We start from the raw sequence: 12,437 nt of genomic DNA on the forward strand, positions 1-12,437 counted from the left end.
ACTTGAAACTGCAAGCACAAGTCAAAAACGGAGTTAGAAAGGCCAAGAGAGAGATAGAAATGAACATTGCTAAGGAGGCTAAAACCAATTCCAAAATGCTTTTCCAATATTATAACAGCAAGAGCACATTCAATGAGGGTGTAAAATGTCTAAGAGATAAGAAATAAAATAAGTTATTTACAAGCCGCTAACAAAGATCAACAGTCTCTTGACACAGGGGTTGTACTGACAGACTGGAGAATTGCAAACCCTTAAACCCTTGATTAAAAGTAATCTTATAAAGCTGTATTTTTCTTCACATTTTAATTTTATTACATGAAATACTGTTTAGAAACATCAAGCGTTCATGTATAGCGATCTTGATCTACGCAGGCGTCAAATCTAAGGGGATACAGACGTCTGTGTAACACCGGGCCGCCTCCCCTCATCCTGCGGTGACCCACTGAAGATGTAGCTGGTGCTGGCTGCTGCCTCCTTGGTCACTGTCATTCTGATAAAGTGAGAGCCAGACTACCTGTCCTTTGGAGTGCCCATATACTAAAATAAAGGGTGTGTAACGCATGGTGCTATGATGACTGGCAAATAAATAATTTATCTTGCCTTATTTATGCATATTATTATGTTAGTGAATAGAGTGGTCACATCTGCAGTATGTGTTTCTCCTACAATGCAGTATTTCAGGTAATTTAACTGTTTAGTGCATGGGGCCCTAAGAATCATTCAATCTCTGTCGCAGAGATACTGAAATTGAAGAAGGAATCTATGAAAAAGACCTAGGCATTTATGTTAACTCAGAAATGTCTTCATCTAGACAATGTGGGGAAGTTATAAAAAAGAGGCCAACAAAATTCTTGGATATATAGTGAAAAGTGTTGAATATAAATCAAGGGAAGCAATGTTAAAACTTTACAATGCATTAGTGAACCTCATCTACAATATTGTGTCCAATTCTTGTTACCTTGCAAAGAAGAGCGACCGGAATTATTCAGTTTTTATAAGGCATGTCATATGCAGACAGGCTAAAAGAATTGAATCTATCCAGTCTTGAACAAAGAAGGCTATGTGACGATCTGATTCAAGCATTCAAAATTCTAAAAGGTATTGACAATGTCGACCCAGGTGACTTTTTCAACCTGAAAAAAGAAACAAGGACCAGGGGTCACAAATGAAGATTAGACAAAGGGGCATTCAGACTAGAAAATAGGAGGCACTTTTTTACACAGAGAATTGTGGGAGTCTACCAACTCCCCAGTAATGTTGTTGAAGCTGACACCCTGGGATCCTTCAAGAAGCTGCTTGATGAGATTCTGGGATCAATAAGCTACTAACAACCAAACGAGCAAGTGTGGGTCAAATGGCCTCCTCTCTTGTGTAACCTTTCTTATGTTCTAAAGGTAAAAAATTCTACAAAAATGAAAGTCATATAATGCTGTGCTTTAACAACAATTGATTCATGGCAAATCATTTATTTATTTATTTTATGCTTTTGCTTGCCCACTGTTTTCACACCAAAAATATTTTTGGTTGTACTCAAGAAAGCAGCTCCCAATTCTTTGAGGGAATGTCACAGCTGTGCCCTGTTGTATTTCTCTCAGTCCTTAGTCCTTGTTGTATCTGGAATTACCTTGGCTAACACTGAATTTCAGTATAGCTGTTCTTCAATTCAGTAGACCTGTTGTATATTGTGACAGAGACACATACCACAACGCCAGTGCTCAGTACTGCTACTTTATAGAAAGTGTCAAAGGTCAATATAAGACAAATAAACGTTTTGTGTAATGTGTAACCTGAATTGTTTCTATCAAAGCCTGTGACTCAGCAGAGAGTCTTACCCTGTGGCTCTTCCAAACGTCTATTTACTGCATATCTGAGAAAGAAGTCACCTATTACAAATGGATGTACTGTGCTGCTGCAGCCTCTTTTGCGGTTCCCCAAGGACACACTTCAAGTAAGAGGATTCACCTCAATAGGTTTTTCCTTTTTTCATAAATAAAGGAACAATAAAAAACAAAGTGTGAACAGATTTTGAAAACCACCATACAGTATGCCCACTGGGATATTAGCCATACCTGGTTTAATATGCTTAGGATTTTGTTACTGTAACTTCTGTTACTGACAATCATCTTACCCACCTGTCTCCCTTGACACTGGGGGGGGGGGGACCCCATTATACTCAAACATCTGTACTTGCTTTCAAGGAAAATGAAAATGCAAAATAAAATGGAGGCCTATAATAGGGTATGGGTATTTGGACAGTTTCTACATGGTACTGCTTTTTAAGTATATTTACTCTTTCAATAGTGAAATTCAATGTGGGGTGGTGGGACCTAACAGATCTTATGTTTTTGCTACTACTGCTGTAGTTCACTGGATTAAAAAATGATTTGTTACCTTTGTAGAATACATTTAGTGGCAGCTGCTTCTGTATATATAGCTCTTCTTCAAAAAGAAAGTGCTTTCCTGCATTTATTAAAGCCTTATATATATTACTGCTTATACTGTTCAATCTGTGCTTTGTTCATCAGTAAATATCTGCCCATCTAAAGAGAAAAAATAACATAGTTACTTTTATTACATTTAAAAAAAGGCTATGGCTAATGCATAACATGGAAATCAGAAAGTGTGTTAACAGTGCATGTCAGAATCTTACATGTCAAATAAACAGGCTTTTCATATCTGGCTTGAAAATGATGTCAGAGCAATGAACTAGGTTTCATACTTGGATCTTCAAAAAATATTTTGAACTGTAGTCTGTGACTGAGAAGTAATCTATTTGTAACTGTAACTAGTTATATTTTTTTTCAAAGTAATACATTATTGCAACTAGTTACAATTTTCTTAAAGTAACTGTTTAATTTTTGCAAGTAACTTACCGCACACTGAAGCTGTGTGATCAGTCTGTAAATCATCCATTCTTCTGCAGGAAAGCCAGCCCCAAGAGATCTTAAAGCTAGGGATTGTAAATGAGTCGCTGAGAAAAAGAACAGACTCACATTTCCGACTTGTGTTTATGTGTGGCCTGTTTTAATATTGGTTTATAATGCTTGGGTTAAGTGAGGTGTTAAATCATCTTCACATATTCCAGAAATATATTTCAAGTTGATTTATGACTTTATTCTAATCGTCCATTAAACCACAATTACAAGCTACAGTTTAGAAATGTACAGAAAATGTTATTCTAGGAGCTGTCCTTCTACAGAGACCTGAACAGAGCCTGAAAATCCATGGAATCCTTTAGAAACAGACCAGGGTACACAGCTGCAATGCTGGTGCACTATATCTCCTAGATCAGACTGGAAATGTAACTGATATACTTCAATCCAAATTGTTTCACATTATAGCAATATGCGATTTATAGCCGAGTAGGTTACGTGGTGGTATTGTGATTCCCTACTACAACAAAAAAGATGTATGTTTGCAACAGTGATAACTAAGACTAGGAAGCCTGGTTGTGTAAATATCAGTCAAACTTTTTTGAAAAAAAAAAAAAAATTTACACCCAGGTGTTTTGCTTTGGTTGCAGATATGAGATGTATTTAGTGGTGTAAAATTGGCAATACATGTCCACCCCCAGTCCTGCATTCTTAATTGTGTTTAACTTTATAACAATGGTTGTTTTTAGTGCTGCATTACATTTTGGGGTACCAAGATAGTTACTGAGCAAGTAGTCTGACTGGGGCAATAAATCCCACATACGATGAGGCTCTGCATTTATTCATCAGTCTCATTACTTGGTTTGTGAAGAAGAGCAGCTGACTGTTCAGAAGTCAGATGTAATGTGTTGTGTCCAGTCAGAGCATTGTACGGCAAGGAACTTCAGAAGCTGTCAGTATAGGGTCAACAGTTGTTCAGTTTTGTGTATTTCTGAGCACTGTAATCTTACTACTTGCATGTTTTAATTGTTTTCCATGCAGGTAAAATGCTTTCAATTTCTGCAGCACGTGCACGCCTGATATTGTTTGCAATAGGTATTCACTAAAGTTTTTTTTAACAAGTATATTACCATAGCCACTCATTTGGCCACACCATAACAAATTCATAATGTTTATGTCAAGCATGTTCCTAAAATGTAGGTGTCTGATTTAGTTTTTTACACGAATGGTGCAATTTGCAATTTTGGTACCATCCACCTTCATTACATACCTAATACACAGCCAGTGTGTGTGTGTCGGGGGGGGACACATTTAATGACTGCCTACAAAAAAAAAATATATATTAATTTGAAAAGTCCAGGAAAGCGGTGCCTCGTGGCAGCAGCAAAGTATGAGATGTCTACTATCTCTATACTAGCATCATCTTTAAATTCATTCAGTTTACACAGACAGCAGTGTGCCACCTTGTGGTTTATTAATCGACAATTGGAAGAACATTTAAGTCATTTTCTTTCAATGTTAAATAATGTTCATAATTGTTTTACTATTCGTTGCATCAAGGCTTTGAAAGCACATTTCAATCTGGCAGAAGAAGAAAAAAACTGCAGGAAAGGCTAAAGAATTGTAAAGTAATGAGGAGGATTTCTGTAGTTAAGGTTGGGGTTCCTTCATAACTGATATGTGCCTTAGTAATCCTTTCCAAAGAAAGCAATACACAAAGTAATCTCTTCCTTACATTCCTTAGTTCTTCTACCACATGCCTTTTCTTATTCCTTGTAATAATATTGTATTGTAAATCTTAATCTCAAAAGATTTGGGTAAAATCATCTGTTTATTGATTGATTGATTGATTGATTTATTATCATGCTTTAAACATTGGTAACAATTTAATGCACTTACCCGTCACATGCTATTTCCAACTCCATCACCAGTTTTCTGATACAAAGCTCATCTCTTCAGTGTTACAGTTTATTTGATTATCCGTCACAGCCCGCATTGTTTTTTTATTCTCTCTAATGCCAAATCAGTCTGTCTTATATTATGCAGCTGTACAGCGCTTCCTCCAGTTTCACCTGAAGAAAATGCAGCCAAAACAAAACGAACGAGACAAGCTAGGGTAATGTAACAGTTAATCATTAAACAGTTCCAGCTACTGTGATGTATTTTATTATTTTTTTATCTGTGATCTTTAGTTGTTTTTGTGCATTTTCAGTTGCAAGTGAACTGTGACATTAGGTCCTTATCGAGCACTATATTATGCAATTTTGAATACTGACTTGGGATACTGTTTTAATTCTGGAAACTTTTTTTTTTTTATCTTTTGGTTTTGCAAAATTGCTTTGCCTTTTATGTTTTACACAGTTCTGTGCATGGATAACATTTAGATGTAATTTTGCTGTTAGGTCATTAGTGGGAAATTTTATATACCGCAACAGTATTTATGGATTTAAAAGTATGTACTGTATGCAGTTAACGTGTTGTCTCTTTAGTTTTGGTCTTCAGTGATATTTTCAGAATCATATCATTCTGAATTAAAACACTGCTTCTGTTAAATATAGTACTGTATCAAAAAAAGCAATACAGTTCATCTAAATGGAATCCTACTAATTTTAAAACAAAGTCCTTTCATATGTATTTTTGATATTGTATCTTTTTTGTGTTCCCTAAAAAGCAGACAAGGGTTGGAAGAGGCCAAAATGAAATAATCAAAAATGCGTTACATGTGTTTAACCGCCACTGAAGTCAAAATTTTATAGGGTTTTATAGGGTTTATATGTAAGCGCTGACTGTATCCTGTACTATAGCTGAAGACTGTTTGACCAAAACAAGACCTACTCCCCGTTACTTGGATATATCTGCCTGAAGCTTCAAACCTAGATACCCTGGTGATAAGCCTCTTACAGTTTTACACACCAATAGCATCCAGTGAAGCTGTCTTCTGTAATCCTAATGAAATCTACTTTAAGGGTGTAAGTAACTGACAGTGATGAGTCTGAGTGACACCCTTATACAAATCTGGCTGCTTTATTCATTAGCCAGTCCAACGTTTTTAATTGTTCAACAGAGGCATGTAAGTACAAGGTATCACCATAATCAAACAAAGGAAACGTACAGCTCTTAATAAGTCAGGTTCAACTTTTAAGTTGTTTTGCTGTCGATAAAGAAACTCAAGTTTTTGTGGAATCTTCTTTGAAGTAGTGGAAATATGCAAATCAAACTTTAGAAATGGATCTAACCATATCCCCAGAAATTTATAACTGTCCACCACCTCAAGCTCCCCAGTCAGTGATTGAATACTTAATTCTGCTTTCAGACTTTTGAATTTAGATCCAAAGAACGTTACCTTTGTTTTTTTTTTTTTTTTTAACAGTAGCTTTAAGTTCCAGAATCAGTGTTGTACAATATTAAATGCCTCTTAAAGTTTTTCTACTACATCTTTGCCACAGCTTCCAAACGCATGAAGCACTGTGTCATCTGCATAAAGGTAACAACAAACTCCAATCCCCTGACAGACATTGTCAATATACAATGAGAATAATGCTGGCCCCAAATAGAGCCCTGTGGTAGACCTTTTTCAATCTCTAAAACTGAAGATGATTTCCCCCCTCCCTTTACTTGTTGTTTTTTTTTTATCATTGAAGTAACCACTGAACCAATTTACAGCTTTATCAGATAGCCCCAATTCCCCCAGTCTCTCACATAATAACAAGTGGTCTACAGTATTGAAGGCCTTAGACAAGTCAATAAAGAGCAGCTGCTTACTATCCAAGGCACTTGTGATATCATTAACCACTTTGATCACTGCTGTTATTGTCCCATGACCAGATTTAAACCCTGACTGGGTTGGGGACAACAGGTTGTTTGAGTCAATAAACACTTTAAGCATTTTGCCAATACAGACAGCAACGATATTGGTCTATAATTAACAAACATTATTGCCAACATTCTTCAGTGATGGGGCTAGCTCACAAGGTTCTCCAGCCCTTCAGCACTGGACACCTGTGTTTCAATCGGGTTCATCTGCCAGCTCCGTGACTGACTGTAATTTAGAATCAACTACAGTTTGTGTTGTTAAATGTCAATGTTGTCCTGCATTCTTGTAATACTGTATGTTGCAGTTATTATGCAGAATTTACATCAAATGAACCAATAATAAGCAAATAGATTTTCATGGATCTAAAAGTCTTAAAATGAATTTCACACACATGTGATATGCAGTTGTAACAGGATGGAGGCTGGACGCGAACCGGCGACCCTGCACACAGCAAGCAAGCGTCTTAACCGGGCTCACCTACACTTGTGCAGCGGTAAAGAGGCTTGCTTCTTTTGGTTGGTGTTCTGGCAACCCCTGTTACTCACACACACCACTCAGCAACTAAGGACTGCCTTCACTAACACACTGATTTACGACTTCACTGTTCAACAAATTCAGATTCTTCAATCTGCCCCATTAGCCATTTTACCTGCCTCCCTGACACTAAAGTATTAGTAACAATGCCAGTCCATGTATTTTTACAATGAGCATAAACTGCCCCTTGATTTCATGATCCTGTTGATCAATTGATATGAAGTTCTTGTTTAACAGTAATGCAAATTAACAGTACTCAGTTTACAAATCATTAATATTGTGTTATGTATTGTTAAAACAAAGGAATAATCAATATACCTTTTTTTTAAATGTGTAAACTCTTACAGTTCATACAGTGTAGTATATAAAACCTGGTGTCATCTTTATTTTTACTAAACACACAGTAAAATACAATTGAAACAACTGTAGTGCAATATCATGCTAAGGAATTTTAATACAACAGACTAGCTAGCAGAGCAAATAAAATGCTAATAGCTGGAAAAAGAGTATCTTATATCTCTGGGCAGACAGTTCTAATATTGTACAAGCAAGGGGGTTACCCGTAAAAAACTTTACTCAGTCTACCATGCTTAGACTGTTCTTTTATCACGGTTTATCTTGTGTATTTTTATTTTATTTTTTTTACCATGCTTTCAGATAGCTTTTACAATGCTGTTACCCATGGTATACCACAGTAAACATTATAAGGATTGGTGACACTTCTGGAATCCACAAGATTTTCACGTCTCTCATGTTTGAAGGTCTGGTTTCAAATAAGGTCACAGTTAAGTCAAATTAGCAGTCTTGACCTTTGCCCCCATTGGACTTTAACAAAACTACCTCGCAATTTATCAAAACTGTCAGTTTCTGCTTCAGAAAGGCCCAAGGCTGAAAGGCAGGTTTCAGGTCAGAATGGAGGTGCACTCCCAGAGCTGAGAAGAGTTAGAAATATTTGCCTATTTGACTTATTTCTTAACTGTGAGAAAAGACAATTTAAGTTTGTTGCTACACTTCAATATGAATATTTGTAATAATAAAATCCAGTTCAGTCCTCAAGAGAGCATGTAACAAGACATGTGGGTTTGAAATTAGGCATCAGAAAGTACCATAATGTTACAACAATATGCAGTACATGTTTTATTAATGCCTAGCCACATGTTAACAACACAAATGTATTTAAGTTGAAAAATAATTCTATTGGGAAATATTAACAGCACCTTGTTACTTGTTGCCTAGACTGATATTTGTTTCATGTGACAGAAACACCAAGACAGCTCAACTTCAGCATACAGAGACAAAAATAATACAGGAATCCCATTAATAATTTACATGGAGGTCTATGAGAATCTTGGCAGGCAACATGCTGCTGTGACCTGGGTGTGCTGATTTTGTTGTTTCCCAACAACAAGCATCAGAACGGCAGCAGTGAGACTTGCTTGAACAATTAAATGCACTTAAGAACATAAGAACATAAGAAAGTTTACAAACGAGAGGAGGCCATTCGGCCCATCTTGCTCGTTTGGTTGTTAGTAGCTTATTGATCCCAAAATCTCATCAAGCAGCTTCTTGAAGGATCCCAGGGTGTCAGCTTCAACAACATTACTGGGGAGTTACTTGTGTCGGTGTGCGGTCAGTGGGCACTGTGGCAGACTCAAACTGGGCCTCAAAATAAAAAGCCAACCGAGGACACCAATAAAAAAAGAGAACCTGAAAGAAAAAAATTGAAAAAACCAAAGAAAAAGAAAATCTGTCTCGTTAGTACACTAGGCCAAGGAACTGTCCAGCTGCTTTTAATGTTGGTGAGTCGACTGTAATATGAGCCAGGATGTTTAACTTGTTTTTTTTTTTTTTTTACTGCTTTTTCACCCAAAATGTGACAAACTTAAGCATTTGAAATTCTGTTTTCTATCCAAAAATATCTGACTTTACATTAAGTAGATAAATGTAAGTATTGACTATGTTTTAGTCCAATGCAGGGCTGTCTGTGTAACCTAATGTGGCTCTGTAGAGGGCTCTCAGAGCCCTTTTTTCTTCTGTCTGTAGTGCATCTCATTTTCATTTGTTCCTTTGATTAAGATGAGAAATCCATTCAAGGCTGCAAAAGGGTTTGGGCAATCTAGTCTTAGGTAGAAGAAAGTACAGTCAACATGCAAATTTGTGTTTTAGGATGAGAATGTCTATAGGCACAAATATACTGAAGCTGTGTCTTCGCTGCTGTTCAATGCTGCAGGCTTTCTTCCTTCTCGTCAGTAATATATACTGTGTATTTGTGTGTGTCTCTTTAAGAACTCACTGGTCACCGGTATGGATTTTTTAACCAAAATGGTTGGATGGCTCTGCTCTATCCTTCTCCTTTCTTCCTTCTCTCTAACGCTTCTTCCATGCAGTTGGTGGTTTTGTTTCAATTAAGCTAGAACCAGTAGTAGAATCGAATGCTCTTTACAGACGAGAGAATGCATATGGAGTCTAATGCTGGCTCCTGAGATCAATCGCCAGACATCTCTTATGCATTAGCATCAAACTAGACTACTCATACATAAATAAATAAAAGCAATAGGGAAATTAGATTTAAAAAAAAACACATTTTACAAATGTAGGCAACTGTAATAGTTAATGCCAGAATATGGAAATACAATGTGCCCATGTATCCACTTATATGGACATGCTACAATTTCCAGGTAAACAGACTAGTGGAGGACAACTTACCCTATTGCTCATGCCAAGGACATTTATTAAAGAGACTGTCAGCAGAGGGCTGTAGATAAGTGCATTCATTTGAACTCAAATAACAATGTAAATAATCAGCCATCTGACTTGGAGCCTATTTATAGATAATTATAGGCTAATGAAACAATCTCTGGAGTCTGGAGTTAACCATCTTAATTTATTGCACAATGACGAGTGGGAAATTCAAGAGAACAGTCTATATCTTCGTCCTCAGTAAGGAGAGTAAACTTAACCCTCGACAGTTCACACCCAATTTTTTTTGTCACCAGTGGTAAAAATTTATATTATATGTAAATATAAAGTTTCTAGTATTTATATATATATATATATATATATATATATATATATATTTACACTTTTAGATAAGACTACTATGAAATCTAAAATGTCCTAATGAAACTTGAGCCACTATGCAGGTCTTTTCGTTGGAATTTAAGAGTTCTGTTCAGCCTTCCAATTGGGTGCAACTCATGAGAGCATCCAATGACAATAGAAGGAGTTTGCTGGTGGATACAGTACAATACAGTACTGTCTCCACTTCTGCATGATTTGATAAGGGTCAGCAGAGTCTTTGAACAACAATCTATGCTAGGGGAGGATGTCACTTACTTCCAGCAATGGGACTGTGAGAGCACTGCACCATTGCCTCATTTGACGTACTCCCATTGTGATCCAAGGGCATGTAACAGTGAGTGAATCTGTTTTTGGTTTGATTCTTAGATTTCTGACATCCTTGACCACATATTGAGGTGTAGCAATGAAAAAAACATCATTTTTGTAATTCTTGCCATTCTTCACCTATGCTTAGATTTGACATGCTTTTATAAGCACAAAACACACCGGAGAAAACATTTTGCCAAAACATTTGTGTTCTGGATTAAAATATTTATTTGTTTATTTATTTCATTAAATACTCTGGTGCCCTTGGTGTACGTTACTGGAAGTCATGTATAGATTGGCCTATTCTGGGGAAAGTGGTTATACTTTTAGGAAAGTTTGGGAGGATGGTTTACTTTCTGTGGGTGTGTCAGGCATTGATTGTGAGACTTTTTTTTTAAAGCTGTCAACTCGGTCCATGTACAGTTGATCTCCGGTTGTATAAGCTTTAATGCTCCATGCATACGGTGTCCATTTTAGGATATCCTCAGTCATCACCCCTCCTTGAGTCAATCCTTATTCCTCCTGGAGTCAATCCTCACCCCTCCTCGAGTCAGTCGTCACCCCTCCTCAATCATCAGGCATCAGTACTCAAAGTTTTTTTTTTTTTCTTTTTTCGGGGAGAGTGAAGGGTTGGATGGAGTTGTCTGAATCACCCAATCAAACAAGGGCAAAAATACTTTTGGTGCTTCCATTGGATGAAAGAGATGTCAGTGTAGCTGTTGATTGATGCATGCGTTTTTACTTTTTTTCAGAATTTAATATGTATACTGTAAGCATACTTTAAACTTTTGACTCTGTCCTACCTCTCTCTCCCTAAAAAACACATAACCAAAAACAAAACTTGAGGAGGACTGATGCCTGACGATTGACTCAAGGAGGGGTGGGGACTGACTCGAGGAGGGGTGAGGATTGACTCGAGGAGGGGTGAGGACTGACTGGAGGAGGGGTGAGGACTGACTCGAGGAGGGGTGAGGATTGACTCGAGGAGGGGTGGGGACTGACTGGAGGAGGGGTGAGGATTGACTGGAGGGGTGGGGACTGACTGGAGGAGGGGTGGGGACTGACTCGAGGAGGGGTGAGGATTGACTCGAGGAGGGGTAGGGACTGAGAATATCCTAAAATGGACAGATAAGAAACTGGCTCAACAAGACTGCTTAAAAATAACAGTTCAGGCAATCTTGAAATCTGCCTGCTCAGGGGAACTAACCTTTAAAGCAGGTGCTTTTAAATATTTATGTTTGGGAGCCCCTTTTTTAAAAAAAACTGAAAACTGAGGAAAATGAACTTGCAAAAAACAAAACCAAAAAAAAAGAAACATGGTACTGATATCTACGTGCGCCTCCTAGAGCCAGTTTAAAAAAAAAAAAAAAAAAAAGTATCTCCTACATAGGACTTTTTATCTTCTTTTCTTTTCTTTTTTTTTTTAAATGGCACTAGGATGCTTCCATAGAAATCCACTTAGCTACGTAACAGAGTTTACAGTCTTTTCTATAATGTATCATTTTATTCTCAATTACATTAACATGTTTTCAAGTGGGTGTTTCAGAAAAACTACGGGCCATATCAAACAAAACTATAAGGATTATTTTAAGGACTTTTGTTATTGTTGTTTCAATGACTGGTTGATCTCTAGGTAATACCTGTTACTTGCAATACATTCCTTAAAACAGTCATATAAGTCAGGAACATGCAACCTGCGGCCCGTTTGTCGCCTGACTGCGGCCCAGTGTATTAATTCCATTTCTTTTATGAATATATTGTAAATATTTTAAAAAATTTGTTGGCTTATTTTTTCAAATTTTTTGAATAAAAAGCACTACACCCTTTGA

The 12,437-nt window shown here is 37.0% G+C and overlaps 1 protein-coding gene across 1 annotated transcript in view; it reads left to right on the top strand.

The window, feature by feature from the left end:
• LOC121317427 (XK-related protein 6-like) overlaps window positions 1-12,437 on the top strand; it is a 101,495-nt gene that overhangs the window by 72,093 nt on the left and 16,965 nt on the right. The gene's annotated exons all lie outside the window — the stretch shown is intronic.

The sequence above is a fragment of the Polyodon spathula genome, chromosome 6, assembly GCF_017654505.1.
Source record: "Polyodon spathula isolate WHYD16114869_AA chromosome 6, ASM1765450v1, whole genome shotgun sequence".
NCBI lineage: Eukaryota > Metazoa > Chordata > Actinopteri > Acipenseriformes > Polyodontidae > Polyodon > Polyodon spathula.